Raw genomic sequence first — 22,504 nt, forward strand, 5'->3', positions numbered from 1 at the left:
CACAGCCTGCAATCCCATATTGACATATTTTCATGACTCCTGCGTTTATCTTTCTAAAGATCCTCAGTCCGGCTTTTCTTTCCGAACACCTAACCGAGCATCAGGGGCTACTGTCTATGCGGTACCATTTTACATATATTGAAATTCTTACCTCAAAGCCTGTTAGAAGGCTGCTGCAGGCTTCGGTCAGCCCGCTCTTGGCGAGCTGAACCTTCTGTATCACCGCACTCATAACAGTGCGGTGTTCCTCTTTGATGGAGGCGCCGTTGAGCGCCTCCAGCAAATTATCCGGCACCTCTGGTTGGACGGAGGCAGCCGGCGTCGCGGTCTTGCCCTTCTTATGAAGGGGTCACCCGCCGGACTCCGGAGCCACTATGGGTTCCGGGGCTGAGTCCGGTGCAAAGTACGGGAGGTTGTCCTGTGACACCTCCGGGGCCCTCTCCTCCTGGTGGGTCCCTTCCTGGGATCCCACCTCGGCATCGTCCGCATCACGGGGGGTGGAGGCAGCCGGAAGAGAATCCATATCTGACGCCCCTAAGGACCCACTCGACGAAGTGGGGAGATCATCCTTAGGCGGACTGCAGGGTTGTATGCGGCATTAGAAAGACATAATGTGGCGGAAAACGAAAACCTTGAAGTTATTCGGGAGTCCGGATACTTATGATCTCGCCAGAGGCTTGGCCCTTGGAGGCCAGTCCTCGTCATCGTCACTGGCGTTGGCGGAACAGTCCGGGGGAAGAGTTTTTCCCCTCTTGGACCCTTCGGCCTCCCTTGTTGGGGAGGCCTTCCTTTTCTTCCCTCCCCCCGCTGGGGGAGAGGCTTTCTTCTTCTCCTCCTCGCCTTGGTGGGCGGAGTCGGCCTCGGATTCATCGTCCGATAGCACCTGAAAACGGGAACTCTTCCGAGTCCCCGTGGCCTTCTTCTTGGCCTTCTTCTCCGGCACCACGTGGGGTGCCGGAGCCAGCAGCCCCGTTAGGCGGGCGTCAGCTGGGTCCTCTGGCAATGGGGCCGGACAGATAGCCTGTGCGGCCTTCTTCAGCCAGTCCTATCAAAGGAAAGGGAGTTTAGATCCCGCATAGAGTCAAACTATGAATAACAAGCATCCCATAAAGGACAATATCACTTACCTCGTCAGCTGGACGTTGCGAGCTGAATCCGCGATCTTCGGTAGCGGATGCGGGAGCCTCGGCGCCCTTGAACAGCACCTTCCAGACCTCTTTGTATGTAGTGTCGAAGAGCCCATTCAAAGTCTGGTGCCGCGCCGGATCGAACTCCCACATATTGAAGCCCCGTCGTTGGCACGGGAGAATCTGGCGGATGAGCATGACCTGGACTACATTGACAAGCTTGAGCTTCTTGTCCACCAGCTTTTGGACGCAGGCTTGGAGTCCGGTCAGCTCCTCTGAATCGCCCCAAATCCGCCCGCTCTCTTTCCAGGAGGTGAGCCGTGTGGGGATGCCGGATCTGAATTCAGGGGCCGCTGCCCATTCGGGATCACGCGGCTCGGTGATGTAGAACCACCCCGATTGCCACCCCTTGATGGTTTCCATAAAGGTGCCCTCCAGCCACGTAACATGGGACATCCTGCCCACCATGGCGCCTCCGCACTCCGCTTGGATGCCCTTCACAACCTTCGGCTTGACACTGAAGGTCTTGAGCCACAAGCCGAAGTGGGGCTGGATGCAGAGGAAGGCCTCACACACAACGATAAACGCCGAGATGTTGAGAATAAAATTTGGGGCCAGATCATGGAAATCTAGGCCGTAGTAGAACATGAGCCCCCGGACAAAGGGATGAAGTGGGAAGCCCAGTCCGCGGAGGAAATGGGGAAGGAATACTACCCTCTCATGGGGCCTGGGGGTGGGGATGAGCTCTCCCTCGTCGGGGAGCCGATGCGCGATGTCGCTGGACAAGTATTCGGCGCTGCGCAGCTTCTGGTATGCCCCTCCATGACGGAGGAGGCCATCCACTTGCCTCCCGCTCCGGACATATTTGGAGAAGGTTGAGGTGAGATGTGCGGGCTTGGGCGCTAGAGCTTGAGTTCGCAGAGATGGATAAGCCAAGGAGGAAGAAGGCGCAGGTAAAAAGGTTGGATCTTTATCCCCTTATATGGGCGGACGGAAACATGCGTCCCCACCGGCCTGATAAAACTCGCTTATCTCCCAAGCGCCGCAATCAATGGCGCGGTTGGGTTACCCACGTCCGTATTGATGGGAATCCCGGAATAAGGGGAACACGTTCTCTGCTTCGACAAGACGTGCCATGGAAACCGCTTCGCTAAACGCACTGAAGTGGTACAATAAAAATGTTTCAAATAAAGGCTTGGTTGTGGTGTGACGTCACGCCATGGAATACGTCAGCAGATTGAACTTGTGTGAATATTATTCTCTCTACGGTGGTATGTGGAAATTATTTTGCAGAGCCGGACACTATCCTGGTGTTCATAATCTTCTATAAATTATTCGGAGGAGGAACCCGCCTTGCAATGCCGAAGACAATATGCGCGCCGGACTCGTCGTCATTGAAGCCTGGTTCAGGGGCTACTGAGGGAGTTCCGGACTAGGGGGTGTCCGGATAGCCGAACTATCATCATCGGCCGGACTCCAAGACTATGAAGATACAATATTGAAGACTTCGTCCCGTGTCCGGATGGGACTTTCCTTGGCATGGAAGGCAAGCTTGGCGATACGGATATGTAGATCTCCTACCTTTGTAACCGACTCTATGTAACCCTAGCCCTCTCCGGTGTCTATATAAACCGGATGGCTTTAGTCCATAGGACAAACAACAATCATACCATAGGCTAGCTTCTAGGGTTTAGCCTCCTTGATCTCGTGGTAGATCTACTCTTGTAACCCACATCATCAATATTAATCAAGCAGGAGGTAGGGTTTTACCTCCATCAAGAGGGCCCGAACCTGGGTAAAAACATCGTGTCCCTCGTCTCCTGTTACCATCCGCCTAGACGCACAGTTCGGGACCCCCTACCCGAGATCCGCCGGTTTTGACACCGACACCGACCCTGGACTCGGCCGACGAGGCCGCCTTCAAGCCTTCCACGGAGACCAAGAAGGTGAAGCTCAACCCGGAAGACCCCAGCTACAGCAAGTACATTGTCGCAGGCATCCGCCTCAACAGCAAATAGGAAGGCGAGCTTGTCGACTTCCTCCGTGAGAATCGGGATATCTTTGCATGGACCCCCAAAGACATGCCGGGTATCCCGAGGAAGTACGCCGAGCACAAACTCCATGTCCGCAAGGACGCCAAGCCTGTCCGTCAACTCCTCTGTCGATTTTCCAAAGAGAAGAGAAGAACCATTGGCGAAGAGGTCGCCAAGCTTTTGGCGGCCGACTTCATAATGGAAGTGTTTCACCCCGAGTGGCTGGCCAATCCAGTCCTCATCCTAAAGAAGAACAAGACCTGGCGCATGTGTATCGACTACACCGGCCTCAACAAGGCCTGTCCCAAGGATCCGTTCGCTCTCCCTCGGATCGACCAAGTCATCGACTCGACCGCCAGGTGCGAGCTCCTGTCCTTCCTGGATGCTTACTCGGCTACCATCAGATCAAGCTGGACCTGGCCAATGCCCTGAAGACGTCCTTCATCATGCCCTTTGGGGCGTACTGCTACATCACCATGTCATTTGGCTTGAAGAACGCCGACACCACCTTCCAACGCTGCATGCAGAAATGCCTGCTACCGCAATTCGGCCGCAACATCCACGTGTACGTGGACGATATCGTGGTGAAGACCAAGCAACATCTCACGCTCCTCGACGATTTGAAGGAAACATTCGCCAACCTCCACGAATACAAGGTCAAGCTCAACCCGGAAAAATGCGTCTTCAGGGTCCCGGCCGGAAAGCTACTCGGCTTCCTCATCTCGGAACGCGGCATTGAGGCGACCCCGAAGAAGATCAAGGCCATCGAGCGCATGCGCAAGCCAGCTCGACTGCGCAATGCCCAGAAGTTCACTGGATGCCTGGCCTCGGTCAGCCGGTTTCTAAGCCGGCTGGGAGAGAAGGCACTACACCTGTACTAGCTGATGAAGAAGACAAGCCTGTTCGAGTGGAACGGCAAGGCGGACGAAGCTTTCCAAGACCTCAAGCGCATGCTCTCCACCGCACCAGTCCTGGCCGCACCGACTGACAAGGAGCCGCTGTTGCTCTACATAGACGCGTCCTCACGGGCGGTCAGCACGGTTCTGGTGGTCGAGCGACCAGAGAAGGGCAAGATCCAGGCCGTCCAGCGCCCGGTCTACTACCTGAGTGAGGTGCTCTCCACCTCCAAGCAGAACTACCCACACTACCAGAAGATGTGTTACAGCGTGTACCTCACCGCCAAGAAGCTGAAGCAGTACTTTCAAGAGCACGTCGTCACCGTTGTCAGCACGGCGCCTATCGGAGAAATCATCGGGTACCGGGACGCCTCTGGCCGGGTCACCAAATGGGCGATCCAGCTAGCCGACCACACCATCCTCTACGAGCCCCGCAGCACGATCAAGTCTCAGGCCCTGGCCGATTTCCTCGTCGACTAGACCGAGACCCAGTACTTGCCGCCGCCTCCCGACTCAACGCATTGGCGCATGCACTTCGACGGGTCCAAGATGCGACTCGGCTTAGGGGCCGGCATTGTACTGTCATCTCTAAAGGGCGACCGACTCCGCTACGTGCTCCAGATCCAATTCGCCGCCTCCAACAACGTCGCCGAATACGAAGCCCTTGTGCACGGCCTCCGGCTTGCCAAGGAACTCGGCATCCGGCGCATCCTGTGCTACGGCGACTTGGACCTGGTGGTGCAGTAGTGCTCCGGCGAGTGGGACGCCCGCGACTCCAACATGGCAAGCTACCGCTTCCTCGTCCAGAAGCTGTCCGGATCCTTCGATGGCTGCGAGTTCCTCCACATCCCGCGCACAGAGAACAAGGCAGCCGACACGCTCGCCAAGATCACCTCGTCACGTCAAGCCATCCCATCCAGTGTCTCCCTCGAGCACCTACGCAAGCCATCCGTCAAGCCATTGCCGGACTCCGAGTCCATCCACGTTCCAGAAGACCCAGCCGCACCACAAGCCGGCCCGGGGGCTGCTGAACCCGGCCCGGGGGCTGCTGAACCCGACCCGGGGGCTGCTCAGCTCAACCCGGCCACCATCACCCCGAACCCGGCCGTCGCTGTCCCCAACCCAGGGGCTACTCAACCCGGCCTAGGGGCTGTCGACCGGGAACCCACCCTGGTGGCTGTCTTCACTGTGGTCGCGGCCCCATCCTGGGCCCTGCCGATATCAGAATTTCTGGAGAACGGGGTTCTTCCCATGGACGAGACCGAAGGTCGGCAAGTTTAGCCCCCGGCGTCCGCCTACAGCATCATCAACAACGAGCTCGTCAAGCGCAGCTCCACCGGTGTGTTCCAGCGCTGCGTCGAGTAGGATCGCGGCATCGACATCCTCCTCAACATTCACCAGGGCGAGTGCGGGCACCATGCTGCATCGCGATCCCTGGTGGCCAAGGCGTTCCGCCACGGCTTCTACTGGCCAACGGCCCTCGAAGACGCCGAGTCACTTGTCCTCAAGTGCGAGGGGTGCCAACGATTCAGCAAATGCAACCACTAGCTGGCGTCAGCACTACGCACCATACCGATCGCCTGGCCCTTTGCAGTCTGAGGACTCGACATGGTGGGACCCTTCAAAACCGCTCGAGGCGGCATGACGCACTTGCTGGTGGCAGTCAAAAAATTCACCAAGTGGATCGAGGCAAGAGCAATCAAGAAACTGGATGGGCCAACAGCCGTCTGGTTCATCAAGGACATAGCGGTGCACTACGACATGCCAAACATCATCATCAACGACAACGGCACCAACTTCGCCAAGGGCGCGCTCGAACAATATTTTTCCGTCTTCGGCATCCGCCTTGCCCTAGCCTCCGTGGCACATCCACAGTCCAACGGGCAGGTCGAGCGGGCCAATGGACTCATCCTGTCCGGCATCAAGCCGCGACTCGTCGAGCCACTCATTCGTTCACCTGGCAGTTGGCTTGACGAGTTTCTTGCAGTTCTCTGGAGTCTACGCACCACACCGAGCCGGTCGACCGGGTTCACCCCGCTCTTCCTTGTCTATGGATCCGAAGCCGTCATCCTGACCGACGTCGAGTTCGACTTGCCGCGCGTCATGATGTACATCGAAGCCGAAGCCAGAGAGGCGCGCGAAGACGGCGGCGACCTGCTCGAAGAATCACGCCTTCTGGCACTTAGCCGTTCAGCTATCTACCAGCAAGGCCTGAGGCACTACCACATCAAGAAGATCAAGCCTCTCACATTCCGCAAAGGCGACCTCGTCCTCCGACTCGTCCAAGAGCAGGCAGGCCAACACAAGTTGTCCTCTCCATGGGAGGGCCCATTCATCATGAGCAGGGCCTTGCGCGATCGCAACGCCTACTACCTCATCATCGCGCGCAAATGAAAGAAGCGCAAGAGGGACACCGCCGGTGAAGAAACGACCCGGCCGTGGAACGCGGAACTCCTGCGCCCATTTTACAGTTAGCCGCACGAGTGTATGTATCGTCTCCTTTTGTAAACGTATGAAACTATGGGGTCCCAAAACGAAACTCGGGGGCTTCCTTTTGCCGACCAAATTATTGCGTCCATATTTTGCATCACTTTACTACTGAACCCGGCCGCCGGCTCGACTCGCTCGACCCGGGGGCTCGGGGGCAGGCCGGCTTGGTTGCCACCCGCCACTTTACTTGGTGATTCCTGATAAAGTTAGGATGCCACAGTCCCCCACTTTGCCCTAAAACCGCAGATCCATCTCTGGCTGTCGGCGGGCAAGCACAAAGGGCCAAAGATCCCCTACGATTCACACACTAAGTCAAAAGCGGTCGGGTCGATCAACCCGGCCCATCGCTGATCAACTAAGTTAGCCGCACGACCGACTGCTCACCAACCGGCCAAGCCGGATTGCCGCCAGCCGGCCCAGTGGGTGTTTCGCTCGCGCTCAACGCTTCTAAGGACCCAAGTCCTGCACGCCCCTCTCGAAGAATCGAACTCCTTGTCACGAACCGGAGCCTCGGCCGTCTGACCCGCAGGGGGGGGGGAGGTTTCAGAGAGGAGAAGCACATGAAATCGATTCGAAAAAGCGGAAGGCAAAGAGCAAACAAGCACTCATAACATTTACACACAAATGTTTAAAGCAAAGGCCCATGGCCTGAGTTCATTACACCCTAAAAACCCCTAGTGGGTGGGTGGACCTGCTACTTAACAAGTTTTCTACACAAAGTTTCTCAGGCATCCCCAGCGCCGCGTCGCGACGTCGACGACTCTCCCCTGCCGACCTCCGGGTCCAGCGAGGCACCAGTGTCCTCTTCGACCTCTGCGTAGCCATAGACACCCGTATCCTCCGAGCTCCCCTCCGGGTTGTGAAGAAGCAAGCTGTAGTCGTCGCCATCCACGACCCTGCCGTCTTCCATCCGCTTCGGATGGAACTCACCATGGAAGGCGAACTCGGCAATGTAGCTGGCCCGCGAGGCGATCCGGCCAACTTTCTCCTGCAGCAACTGCTCCGAACCAGCGCGCTGGCCCATCAACGCGTCCTATTGAAGATCAGGATGCCAAGACAACGCGATCCGGAGCACCATCTCAGCACCGGCCCAGGCGGCAGAAACGCGCCAGTCGCCAAGGCGGTCCGGGCCCATCTCCAACCAGCGCGCCAGGCGCGAGAAGCTGCGCGGATGGAAGGAGTTCGGACACAGGGCCGTCGTCATCGCGGTGCCGGCTCGGGACAGCCGCTCCATCTGTGTCCCCAAGACCCGCAGGCGGGCCTTAGAAGCGGTGATGATCTCTGGGAAGGTCCAGGCCGTCAGCGGATCTGTCCCAGACCCAGGGACGCCGGTCGGGTCGCGTTGATAGCGGACGGCTTCCTCCTCCAGCCGCTGCGTCTCCGGGAAGGCCCCTGTCGCAAAAGAAGAAGCAAGTTAGAAGGACAACAAGGAAGAAAGGGCCGGGTCCTGACCTGCAAACTACAAGAAGCAGCACTTACTGGAGAAGGATTCTTCCAGGTGCTGCGCCTCGAGCAACGTACCACGCCGCTCCCGCTCCAAGACGCGGCCGCGCTCCCCGAGCACCTTCTCCAGGTTGGCCGCCTTAGCAAGGGCTGCCTTCAGCTCGGCGTCCTTGTCTTCGGTCACCTTCTCGGCTGCTTCACGATGGCGAGTCTCGTCCTGACAGGCCTCCTCAGCCGCGGTGGCCTGCTCCCGTAGACGATCCACCTCGTCCTGGAGCCGGCCCTTGTTGTCGGCCAGCTCGCCGTGCTGCAGGTCCGCCTCGACCAGGGCCTACCGCGTCTCCACCACCTTGGCGGCCTCCGCCTTAAGGAGCTCCACCTCGGCCTCGAGGCGGCTCTTATGACCCGCCAGCTGCTCATGCAGCCGGTTGGCCTCGTCAAGAGACCGCCGGGCCACGGCCGCCTCCGCCCTCGCCTGCGCCGCCTCGACGCCAAGACGGCCGGTGTCGGCAACAAGCCGGTCATAATGATGACCAGCCTGGAGCAGCTGGGTCCACCAAGACAGCACCTCGGCTGCAAAGAAGAAGAATTCAGCAGAAGGAGAAAAAAAGACAAGACTTAAGATTTGGCCCAACTGTTGCACAGTTGGCCCAAATCTCGGGGGCTACACCCAGTGGGTGCGCTAGCGCGCCCCCACTAGAAAAGAGCACAAGAGTACCTGCAGCGACGCGAAGCTCCTCCTCCTTGGCAGCAAGTTGCTCCTTGAGCTCCCGATGCTTGCCCAGGAGCCGGTTGAAGGCGGCAACCCGAAAGGCGTCAAGATACTGAAAAAAAGACAGAAGTCAGAACAAGGCCAATGCTCTTAAGGTTCGACCCAACTACTACATAGTTGGCCCAAACCTCGGGGGCTACACCCAGTGGGTGCGCTCGCGCGCCCCCACAAAGAAGAAATTGCAAGGAAACAGAAAAAACAGGGAAGGCTTACCAAGACGGCGTGCTCCAGGTCGCGCGTTCGCTCCACCTCGGCTTGGGCGAAGGCCTCAAGCCGCTCCGTCCGGCCTCGCAGCCGGCGGCTGAAGGCGTCGAGCGCTGCTTCCTTCTGGGTCTGAGGCCCGAAGACGGCCGCGCCCCCCACTCCGCGCGGGCTACGGCATGGCAGCTCGGCACCCTCCCTGCCGGGGCACCAAGGCGTGCCCCTCACTGGCCGCTCGCGATGTGGCCAACACCTCCCTGTTGGAAATATGCCCTAGAGGCAATAATAAATAAGTTATTATTATATTTCCTTGTTCATGATAATCGTTTATTGTCCATGCTATAACTGTATTAATAGGAAACTCAGATACATGTGTGGATACATAGACAACACCATGTCCCTAGTAAGCCTCTAGTTGACTAGCTCGTTGATCAATAGATCGTTACGGTTTCCTGACCATGGACATTGGATGTCACTGATAACGGGATCACATCATTAGGAGAATGATGTGATGGACAAGACCCAATCCTAAGCCTAGCACAAAGATCGTGTAGTTCGTATGCTAAAGCTTTTCTAATGTCAAGTATCTTTTCCTTAGACCATGAGATTGTGCAACTCCCGGATACCGTAGGAATGCTTTGGGTGTATCAAACGTCACAATGTAACTGTGTCTGTTGGGTTGGCACGAATCAAGACTGGGATTTGTCACTCCGTGTAAACGGAGAGGTATCTCTGGGCCCACTCGGTAGGACATCATCATAATGTGCACAATGTGACCAAGGGGTTGATCACGGGATGATGTGTTACGGAATGAGTAAAGAGACTTGCCGGTAACGAGATTGAACAAGGTATCGGTATACCGACGATCGAATCTCGGGCAAGTACAATACCGCTAGACAAAGGGAATTGCATACGGGATTGATTAAGTCCTTGACATCGTGGTTCATCCGATGAGATCATCGTGGAACATATGGGAGCCAACATGGGTATCCAGATCCCGCTGTTGGTTATTGACCGGAGAACGTCTCGGTCATGTCTGCATGTCTCCCGAACCCGTAGGGTCTACACACTTAAGGTTCGATGACGCTAGGGTTATAAAGGAAGTTTGTATGTGGTTACCAAATGTTGTTCGGAGTCCCGGATGAGATCCCGGACATCACGAGGAGTTCCGGAATGGTCCGGAGGTAAAGATTTATATATGGGAAGTCCTGTTTTGGTCACCGGAAGAGTTTCGGGGTTTATCGGTAACGTACCGGGACCACCGGGAGGGTCCCGGGGGTCCACCAAGTGGGGCCACCAACCCCGGAGGATTGCATGGGCCAAGAGTGGTGAGGGACCAGCCCCTTAGTGGGCTGGTGCGCCTCCCACAAGGGCCCATGGCGCCTAAGAGGTGGAAAGGGGGCAAACCCTAAGGGGATATGGGCCTTAGGGCCCATATTGGTGCGCCTCCCTCTCCTCTCCCCTCTTGGCCGCCACCCCCTTTGCCATCTAGGGCTGCTGCCCCCCCTAGGGGTGGGAACCCTAGAGGGGGGCGCACCCTCCTCCCTCTCCCCTATAAATAGTGAGGCATAGGGCTTCCCATAACACGCGATTCGATCTCTCGTTGGTGCAGCCCTGCGTCTCTTCTTCCTCCTCTTCTAGCCACGCTCCTCCACCACCACCACGCCGTTGTGCTGCTGCTGGATGGAGTCTTTCTCAACCTCTCCCTCTCTCCTTGCTGGATCAAGGCATGGGAGACGTCACCGGGCTGTACGTGTGTTGAACGCGGAGGTGCCGTCCGTTCGGCACTAGGATCTCCGGTGATTTGGATCACGACGAGTACGACTCCTTCAACCCCGTTCTCTTGAACGCTTCTGCTTATCAATCTACAAGGGTATGTAGATGCACTCTCCTTCCCCTCGTTGCTGGTTTCTCCATAGATAGATCTTGGTGACACGTAGGAAAATTTTGAATTTCTGCTACGTTCCCCAATAGTGGCATCATGAGCTAGGTCTATTGCGTAGATTCTTTGCACGAGTAGAACACAAAGTAGTTGTGGGCGTTGATTTTGTTCAATATGCTTACCGTTACTAGTCCAATCTTGTTTCGACGGTATTGTGGGATGAAGCGGCCCGGACCGACCTTACACGTACTCTTACGTGAGACAGGTTCCACCGATTGACATGCACTTGGTGCATAAGGTGGCTAGCGGGTGCCAGTCTCTCCCACTTTAGTCGGAACGGGTTCGATGAAAAGGGTCCTTATGAAGGGTAAATAGCAATTGGCATATCACGTTGTGGTTTTGCGTAGGTAAGAAACGTTCTTGCTAGAAACCCATAGCAGCCACGTAAAACATGCAAACAACAATTAGAGGACGTCTAACTTGTTTTTGCAGGGTATGCTATGTGATGTGATATGGCCAAGAAGAATGTGATGAATGATATGTGATGTATGAGATTGATCATGTTCTTGTAATAGGATTCATGACTTGCATGTCGATGAGAATGACAACCGGCAGGAGCCATAGGAGTTGTCTTTATTTATTGTATGACCTGCCTGTCATTGAACAACGCCATGTAAGTTACTTTACTTTATTGCTAAACGCGTTAGCCATAGAAGTAGAAGTAGTCGTTGGTGTGACAACTTCATGAAGACACGATGATGGAGATCATGATGATGGAGATCATGGTGTCAAGCCGGTGACAAGATGATCATGGAGCCCCGAAGATGGAGATCAATGGAGCTATATGATATTGGCCATATCATGTCACAACTATATAATTGCATGTGATGTTTATTATGATTATGCATCTTGTTTACTTAGGACGACGGTAGTAAATAAGATGATCCCTTACAAAATTTCAAGAAGTGTTCTCCCCTAATTGTGCACCGTTGCTACAGTTCGTCGCTTCTAAGCACCACGTGATGATCGGGTGTGATGGATTCTTACGTTCACATACAACGGGTGTAAGACAGTTTTACACAGCGAAAACACTTAGGGTTAACTTGACGAGCCTAGCATGTACAGACATGGCCTCGGAACACGGAGACCGAAAGGTCGAGCATGAGTCGTATAGTAGATACGATCAACATGAAGATGTTCACCGATGATGACTAGTCCGTCTCACGTGATGATCGGACACGGCCTAGTTGACTCGGATCATGTAATCACTTAGATGACCAGAGGGATGTCTATCTGAGTGGGAGTTCATAAGATGAACTTAATTATCCTAAACATAGTCAAAAAGATCTTTGAAAATTATGTCATAGCTCGCACTTTAGTTCTACTGTTTTAGATATGTTCCTAGAGAAAATATAGTTGAAAGTTGATAGTAGCAATTATGCGGACAGTAGAAAGCTTATGTTCTTAATGCACCGCTCAGTGTGCTGAACCCCAAACGTCGTTTGTTGATGTTGCGAACATCGGACATACACGTTTTGATAACTACGTGATAGTTCAGTTAAACGGTTTAGAGTTGAGGCACCAAAGACGTTTTTCGAAACATCGCGGAACATATGAGATGTTTCGAGGGCTGAAATTAGGATTTCAGGCTCGTGCCCACGTCAAGAGGTATGAGACCTCCGACGATTTTCTTAGCCTGCAAACTAAGGGAGAAAAGCTCAATCGTTGAGCTTGTGCTCAGATTGTCTGAGTGCAACAATCACTTGATAGTGATGTTTCTCCAAAGTCATTGCCACCAAGCTGCTAGAGCTTCGTGATGAACTATAACATATCAGGGATAGATATGATGATCCTTGAGGTATTCGCGATGTTTGACACAGTGAAAGTAGAAATCAAGAAGGAGCATCAATTGTTGATGGTTGGTGAAACCACTAGTTTCAAGAAGGGCAAGGGAAAGAAGGGATACTTCATGAAACGGCAAATCAGCGGCTGCACCAGTGAAGAAACCCGAGGTTGAACCCAAACCCGAGACTAAGTGCTTCTGTGATAAGGGGAATAGCTGCTGGAGCAGAATTACCCTAGATACTTGGTAGATGAGAAGGCTGGCAAGGTCGATAGAAGTATATTGGATATACATTGTGTTGATGTGTACTTTGCTAGTACTTCTAGTAGCACCAGGGTATTAGATACCGGTTCGGTTGCTAAGTGTTAGTAACTCGAAATAAAAGCTACGGAGTAAATAGAGACTAGCTAAAGGTGAGCTGACGATATGTGTTGGAAGTTTTTCCAAGCTAGATGTGATCAAGCATCGCACGCTCCCTCTACCAACGAGATTGGTGTTAAACCTAAATAATTGTTATTTGGTGTTTGCGTTGAGCATAGACATGATTGGATTATGTCTATTGCAATACGGTTATTCATTTGAGGAGAATAATAGTTACTCTATTTATTTGAATAATACCTTCAATGGTCTTGCACCTAAAGGAATGGTTTATTGAATCTCGATCGTAGTGATACACATTTTCATGCCAAAAGATATAAGATAGTAATGATAGTACCACTTACTTGTGGCACTGCCATGTAAGTCATAATGGTATAAAACGCATGAAGAAGCTCCATGTTGATGGATCTTTGGACTCACTCGTTTTTGAAAAGTTTGAGACATGTGAACCATGTCTATTGGTGTATACGCATGAAGAAACTCCATGCAGATGGATCGTTTGGACTCACTTGATTTTGAATCACTTGATATGCAAATCATACCACATGGGCAAGATGACTGAAAAGCCTCGTTTTCAGTAAGATGGAACAAGATAGCAACTTGTTGGAAGTAACACATTTTGATGTGTACAGTCCAATGAGTGCTGAGGCATGCAATGAATATCGTTATGTTCTTACTTCACAGATGATTCGAGTAGATGTTGAGAATATTTACTCGATGAAACACAAGTCTGAATTATTGAATGGTTCAAGTAATTTCAGAGTGAAGTAGAAGATCATTGTGACAAGAGGATATAATGTCTATGATATGATCGTAGAGATGAATATCTGAGTTACGAGTTTTGGCACACAATTAAGACATTGTGGAAATTGTTTCACAATTAATACCGCCTGGAACACCAAAGTGAGGGTGTGTCCGAACATCATAATTGCACCCTATTGGATATGGTGCGTACCATGATGTCTCTTATCGAATTACCACTATCATTTATGGGTTAGGCATTAGAGACAACCACATTCACTTTAAATAGGGCACCACGTAATTCCGTTGAGATGACACCATGGTTTAGATAAACCTAAGATGTCATTTCTTAAAGGTTTGGGGCTGCGACGCTTATGTGAAAAAGTTTCAGGTTGATAAGCTCGAACCCAAAGTGGATAAAATGCATCTTCATAGGACACCCAAAACAGTTGGGTATACCTCCTAATTCAGATCCGAAAGCAATAAGGATTGTTTCTTGTACTGGGTCCTTTCTCGAGGAAAAGTTTGTCTCGAAAAGTTGAGTGGGAGGATGGTGGAGACTTGATGAGGTTATTGAACCATCACTTCAACCAGTGTGTATCAGGGCACAGGAAGTTGTTCCTGTGGCACCTACACCAATTGAAGTGGAAGCTTATGATAGTGATCATGAAGTTTCAGATCAAGTCACTACCGAACCTCGTAGGACGACAAGGACGCGTACTACTTCGGAGTGGTACGGTGATCCTGTCTTGAAGATCATGTTGCTAGACAACAATGAACCTACGAGCTATGAAGAAGCGCTGGTGGGCCCAAATTCCGACAAATGGTTAGAAGCCATGGAATCCGAGATAGGATCCATGTATCAGAACAAAGCATGGACTTTGGTGGACTTGCCCGATGATCGGCAAGCCATTGAGATAAATGGATCTTTAAGAAGAAGACGGACGTGGACGGTAATGTCACCGTCTATGAAGCTCGACTTGTGATGAAGAGTTTTTTCACAAGTTCAAGGAGTTGACTACGATGAGATTTTCTCATCCGTAGCGATGCTTAAGTCCGTCGGAATCATATTAGCACAAGCTGCATTTATGAAATCTGGCAGATGGATGTCAAGACAAGTTTCCTTACCAGTTTTCGTAAGGAAAGGTTGTATGTGATACAATCAGAAAGGTTTTGTCGATCCTAAGGATGCTAAAAGGTATGCAAAGCTCCGGCAATCCTTCTAAGGACTGGAGTAAGCATCTCGGAGTTGGAATGTGCGCTTTGATGAGATGATCAAAGATTTTGGGTTTATACAAAGTTTATGAGAAACTTGTATTTCCAAAGAAGTGAGTGGGAGCACTATAGAATTTCTGATGAGTATATGTTGTTGACATATTGTTGATCAGAAATGGCGTAGAATTTCTGGAAAGCATATAGGGTTATTTGAAAAGTGTTTTTCAATGGAAATCCTGGATTAAGCTACTTGAACATTGAGCATGAAGATCTATAAGGATAGATCAAAACGCTTAATGGTACTTTCAAATGAGCACATACCTTGACATGATCTTGAAGGTGTTCAAGATGGATCAGTCAAAGAAGAAGTTCTTGCCTGAGTTGTAAGGTACGAAGTTAAGACTTAAAGCTCGACCATGGCAGAATAGAGAGAAAGGACGAAGGTCGTCTCCTATGCTTAAGACATAGGCTCTACAGTATGCTATGCTGTGTACCGCACCTGAAGTGTGCCTTGCCATGAGTTAGTCAAGGGGTACAAGAGTGATCCAAGAATGGATCACAGACAGCGGTCAAAGTTATCCTTAGTAACTAGTGGACTAAGGAATTTTCTCGATTATGGAGGTGGTAAAAGAGTTCGTCGTAAAGGGTTACGTCGATGCAAGCTTGACACCTATCCGGATAGCTCTGAGTAGAGATACCGGATACGTATAATGGAGCAACAATTTAGAATAGCTCCAAGTAGAACAGTTATTTGGAATAGCTCCAAATAGAGCGTGGTAGCTGCATCTAGGAGATGACATAGAGATTTGTAAAGCACACACGGATCTGAAAGGTTCAGACCCGTTGACTATAACCTCTCTCACAAGCATAACATGATCAAACCCAGAACTCTTGGGTGTTAGTCACATGGGGATGTGACCTTGAGTGTTAATCACATATCGATGTGAACTGGATTATTGACTCTAGTGCAAGTGGGAGACTGTTGGAAATATGCCCTAGAGGCAATAATAAATAAGTTATTATTATATTTCCTTGTTCATGATAATCGTTTATTGTCCATGCTATAATTGTATTGATAGGAAACTCAGATACATGTGTGGATACATAGACAACACCATGTCCCTAGTAAGCCTCTAGTTGACTAGCTCGTTGATCAATAGATGGTTACGGTTTCCTGACCATGGACATTGGATGTCATTGATAACGGGATCACATCATTAGGAGAATGATGTGATGGACAAGACCCAATCCTAAGCCTAGCACAAAGATCGTGTAGTTCGTATGCTAAAGCTTTTCTAATGTCAAGTATCTTTTCCTTAGACCATGAGATTGTGCAACTCCCGGATACCGTAGGAATGCTTTGGGTGTATCAAACGTCACAACGTAACTGGGTGGCTATAAAGGTGCATTACAGGTATCTCCGAAAGTGTCTGTTGGGTTGGCACGAATCGAGACTGGGATTTGTCACTCCGTGTAAATGGAGAGGTATCTCTGGGCCCACTCGGTAGGACATCATCATAATGTGCACAATGTGACCAAGGGGTTGATCACGGGATGATGTGTTACGGAACGAGTAAAGAGACTTGCCGGTAACGAGATTGAACAAGGTATCGGTATACCGACGATCGAATCTCGGGCAAGTACAATACCGCTAGACAAAGGGAATTGCATACGGGATTGATTAAGTCCTTGACATCGTGGTTCATCCGATGAGATCATCGTGGAACATATGGGAGCCAACATGGGTATCCAGATCCCGCTGTTGGTTATTGACCGGAGAACGTCTCGGTCATGTCTGCATGTCTCCCGAACCCGTAGGGTCTACACACTTAAGGTTCGATGACGCTAGGGTTATAAAGGAAGTTTGTATGTGGTTACCGAATGTTGTTCGGAGTCCCGGATGAGATCCCGGATGTCACGAGGAGTTCCGGAATGATCCGGAGGTAAAGATTTATATATGGGAAGTCCTGTTTTGGTCACCGGAAGAGTTTCGGGGTTTATCGGTAACGTACCGGGACCACCGGGAGGGTCCCGGGGGTCCACCAAGTGGGGCCACCAACCCCGGAGGCTTGCATGGGACAAGAGTGGTGAGGGACCAGCCTCTTAGTGGGCTGGTGCGCCTCCCACAAGGGCCCATGGCGCCTAAGAGGTGGAAAGGGGGCAAACCCTAAGGGGATATGGGCCTTAGGGCCCATATTGGTGCGCCTCCCTCTCCTCTCCCCTCTTGGCCGCCACCCCCTTTGCCATCTAGGGCTGCCTCCCCCCCTAGGGGTGGGAACCCTAGAGGGGGGCGCACCCTCCTCCCTCTCCCCTATAAATAGTGAGGCATAGGGCTGCCCATAACACGCGATTCGATCTCTCGTTGGTGCAGCCCTGCGTCTCTTCTTCCTCCTCTTCTAGCCACGCTCCTCCACCACCACCACGCCGTTGTGATGCTGCTAGATGGAGTCTTCCTCAACCTCTCCCTCTCTCCTTGCTGGATCAAGGCATGGGAGACGTCACCAGGCTGTACGTGCGTTGAACGCGGAGGTGCCGTCCATTCGGCACTAGGATCTCCGGTGATTTGGATCATGACGAGTACGACTCCTTCAACCCCGTTCTCTTGAACGCTTCCGCTTAGCGATCTACAAGGGTATGTAGATGCACTCTCCTTCCCCTCGTTGCTGGTTTCTCCATAGATAGATCTTGGTGACACGTAGGAAAATTTTGAATTTCTGCTACGTTCCCCAACACTCCCCCGACGCTCCTCCTCGCGTCGTCAGCAACCCGGACGCCGGGACGCCCTGCGTCGCCACCTCAGGCACCGCCACCCGTGGCGCCTCCTCCAAGACGCCGCCGCCTCCGCCACCATCACCCCCCGCATGCTCGACCACGTCGACTCGCGGCGGGGCATCGCCCCCCACCTCCACGACCTCTCGGTCGAGGACCACCACCTCAGCCCGGCCTCCACGGCCGCGCTCCCTCACCGACGACGGCTCAAAGACCGTCACCGCCACCAACGTGCCCTTTGGCATCTCGCGCCAGGCCGGCTCCGCGCTGGCTCGTGCCCATGCCGCCACCGCGTAGGTCCAAGCCTGGACCAACGCCACCTCCAGCTCCGCCTCGGCCCGGTTCCTGTCCCGCCAGGCCAAGGCCTCAGCGTCGTCCAGGTCCAGGCCGAGGTCCGAGTCGCCCCGTCGCCCCGTCCCTCCTCCGCGGCCAGGCCGGCGAGGTCGGACCGGCTCCTACGGAACGCAGCCCCCTCGGCGGCCGCGGCCTCCGCCGCCGCCCTCACCAACGCGATTGGCGACCTAAAGAAGAAGGCAGAATAAGCAAATAAAAGGCGAGACTGGCTCAAGAAATCCAGGCGCAGGCAGGAAATAAGGCTTACCCCGTCAAGACCAGGACCGGGGTTGGCTTCCCGTGCTTCTTCTTGGCCGGCCTCCCAGGCTCGGCCGGGTCCGCCATGCGCTTCAGGGCCCGGGGGCGCGGCGCGATGTTGTCCTTCCCATGCGGGTGGCTTGGCGCCGTCCCATGCGAGGACCCGGCTCTGCCCGCCTCGCCGCCTCCCCTGCCCAACGCTGCTACACCAACAACCGGCGTCAGCATCGCCTGCTCCGCGACATGATCAAACAATTCAAGACAAATGAAGAAGGAAAGATTCAAAACTTACCCGCGCGACACCCAGCGCCGGCATTGGACTCGGCCACCTCCTCGCTGCCGTGAGCCGCGGGCTCCTCTGGTGCCACCAGCGCCACCTGTGATGGAGCCCGGCCGTAAGGATGCCGGCTCGCGTTCAGTAGTATCTCCCGCGACGCACCAGGACGGATAAGAAGATGCGCGGCGGCAAAATAACAAGACCAGACGCTCACCTACGGCGCCGGGTTCGCCTGGCTGTACGGCGCCTTGCCAAATCGCCAGTCCTCCCCTAGGTTGGCCTTGGAGATGTCGCTCACGCCGCGCGCGACCTGCTTCACAGACAGCCACGTCGGCCCCATCCGGTTGGGGTCCTAAAGCCCGATCATCTCGCCGATGAGGCACGAGCGCCTCTGAAGTGGAAGAACCTGGCGGGTGATGAATGCGGCAAGGAGGTCGGTGCCGGTGAGCCCCTCCCGCGTCCTCATCACCGTGATCCGCTCACAGAGATTGATGATTTCCTGCACGAGCGCCAGAGCGAGTAGCCCCAGTTCGTTTTCGCCCGCGGCGGCGCGACGGCGAAGGGGGGAAGATTAATGTGGTCCGCACCATGGTTGCGGACGTAGAAGGAGTTCTGCCACTTCTTGGCAGAATCCTTGAGCGGGATCTTGGGGAAGTCCGCCCCCGACCGCTTCGAGATGACGTCGGCGCCACAGTCGACGAACTCCCCGGCTGACGGGCCCTGCTGCTTCAAGGAGAAGAAGCGCGCCCAGAGGTCGATCGTCGGCTCGACCCCCAGGTACCCCTCGCACAGGGTCACGAAGACGGAGAGCTGGACAATGGCGCCGGCACCAAAGTGGTGCGGTTGGAGCCCGAAGAACTCCAAGAACACGCAGAAGAAGGTGCTCGCCGGCAGCCCGAAGCCATGCTCAAAATGCGTGAGGAAGACGACACGCTCCTGCCCCTTGGGTCGGGGCCTCTGCACGCCACGCGGCCGGCGGACACCAACGTCCGTCTCCCGCGGCAGGCGCCGCGAAGACCGAAGGTAGGTGATATCGTCAGTGGTGACGGTCGAGCCCATCCAGGAGCCCGACGACATCGACATCGCCGGAAGAGAGAGAGAGAGAAGATGGACGACGGAAAGATCTCTGCTCAGGGCCGCGGGCGCAGCTGTGTGTGAATGGCAAGGAGCAGAGCAGGTGCAGGGGGACAGGAGGGCGCGAGCGAGAATAATGTCCTCCACCCCCTTGCTCCCTCAATTTATAACCCCTGGTGGGGGAGTGGGATTGTCTGCACACGCCCATTCCACTACCTCGCATTAAGTGCGCATGTACACACACACTAACTGCTCGGGGAAGTGCAACCGGCCCCTAGACGCCGCAATAAATCCACGCGCGTGGGCCAAGGGCACGCGGCGGCAGGCCCCGGCCCATCGCCCAGTGTCATCACACGTGTGGCCTGTCAGGCCCCTCCAACTTCCGGACACCACGTGGCGCCTGCGCGAAGCCCGAGGGATCGCCTCAAGATTCGACGAGCTCCACGGTTCCCGCCACGTCCGGGATGCCGTGACCTGGTTTCCGAGAAAACCGGCACACAATGGGTGTTACCGGACCCGGCGTTTGCAGATTCCTCCTTACTCAATGGGGAAACTGCGAAGGCCCACTCATCCAAAGACGGCGAACCTTCACAGCTTCGGGGACTACTGTCGGGGGGATGAACCCCGGGCAGGCAACAGAACCCGGATCCTCTTCAAAAATAGCAGGGCCCACACCATCCCGCAAACCGGCACGCGCCTGGCCGGGTCGCTCGACCCGACAAGGCCCGCAACTCGGCCAAACCCCTCGACTCGGCAAGGTACGTCGACCCGGCCGCAGCAGCTGGCACAAGACGACTGAACCCGGCCAAGCCCCTCGACTCGGCAAGATACGTCGACCCGGCACCGACGTGGCTTCCCCAGCAAGCCAACCCACCCGTGGCGTCCACGGCAAACCAGCCACGGGTCAGCTCCCGTCCCATCCAGGCCGTACGATGGGACGAGACATCAATCACCGATGACCAAGACAACAGTGTTCCCGTCCATGCCTATGGTCTGCCGGAGCGTGGCAACAGTGCCCCTTACCTACTCGCTGACCAGGGCTGGCGTGGCAACAGTGGTCCCTCCCTCGCCACTGACGACAACAAGCGGCAGCCTGACGGAAAGCACTGTACATGACTCGACTCGGCCACGCCCTGAAGATCGACAATACGGCACACAGTCCCCCTAGGCACGCGGGGCCCGCACCTAGGGGAACCCGGCAAACCACAAGCCCACAAGCGGGACCCAGCCCGGTACCCCGGACACTGACAATACGAGCCCACCAGCTCAGCATATTACCATTGTAACCCTGGGTGGGTTGAGCTATAAACCCCCCCAGGAGCCCACAGGAAAGAGTGAGAAGCAAAGCAATACAAGGCACCTGTAAGAGAAACACAGGGAAGCATAGGACTAGCCACCCAACAGCGACACCGGGGAGAAGGAACAGCTCGAGCCTTGGCCAACTTCCTTCCTCCTCCATACAGCTCCAGGAGCAACATTGTACTATCAATCATCCAACTAAACTCAGTGGGCCTAGGGTGTTATCTCTCCGAAGAGCCCCGAACCTGGGTATGTCCGACGTCCTGCGCCCGCGCATATCAACCTCGCCTCTGGAGCCCACCAGCGCCCTCGAGCCTCCTCCTCTCTTTAGCCATCCCTTGGCATCTGTCGTGCGCCCACCACGACATTAATGCTTTGCATGATCATCCTCTCAAGAAAAATGAAATACTTGATATCTTTTATAATGGACTAACCGATGCTTCCAGAGACCACCTGGATAGTTGTGCTGGTTGTGTTTTCAGTGAAAGAAATGTTCATCAAGCTGAATTGTTATTGAATAATATGTTGACTAATGAAAACAATTGGACAGTTCCTGAACCAACTCCTAAGCCAACTCCAAAGAAAAGGGGTATTCTATTTCTCAGTCCTGAAGATATGCAAGAGGCAAATAAATCTATGAAAGAAAAGGGTATTAAAGCTGAAGATGTTAAGAATTTACCACCTATTAAAGAAATACATGGTCTTGATAACCCGACATAGGTACTAAAGTTAAATTCCCTCTATAGATTTGATGAAGGTGATATTCCTCGTTATAAGTCTGCTAGCCAATGCTTAGATGAGTTTGATAATTTTATTGTTAAACAAGAAAACTGCAATGCTTATGTTGGTAGACAATTGAAACGCAATGCTTATATGATTGAACAGTTAAGTGATTATATGTCCAGAGTTAAAGGTGAACTTAAACTTATTAGTAAACATGCTTCTATGTTTACCACTCAAGTAGAACAAGTTCTTAAATCTCAAAACGATTTGCTCAATGAATTAAATAACAAGAAAAATAATAATGCTGTTAGAGTTATGACTAGAGGTGGTAGCACTACTGGAATCAGCTACTTTGCCATCAGCCTGATCTTTGCCGTGAGCTAGCTGACGACAAAGAAGCTCTTTGACATCAGCTACCGCAAAGCAGACGGCAAATAAATGGCGGATGGCAAAGAACCTCTTTGCCATGAGCCGTTTCTTTGCCGTCCGCCAGCTGACGGCAAAGAATCTTTGCCGTCAGCCAGCTGACGGCAAAGAGGGAGGTGGCCCCCACCCACACCCATTTAAAAAAAAAACTTAACACCCCCACCTCTTTGCCGCCCGCTAGCGGACGGCAAAGAGAGACAACGGCGGACGACAAAGAGTTGCGGACGGCAAAGAGCCGAGTAACTAACGGCCGCCACCCCCCGCCCGTTACTCTCCCTTCTCTTCCTCTCTCCTCCCCGACGCCCCGCCCTAGCTAGATCCACC

This window comes from Triticum aestivum, chromosome 4B (genome assembly GCF_018294505.1).
Source record: "Triticum aestivum cultivar Chinese Spring chromosome 4B, IWGSC CS RefSeq v2.1, whole genome shotgun sequence".
Taxonomy (NCBI): domain Eukaryota; kingdom Viridiplantae; phylum Streptophyta; class Magnoliopsida; order Poales; family Poaceae; genus Triticum; species Triticum aestivum.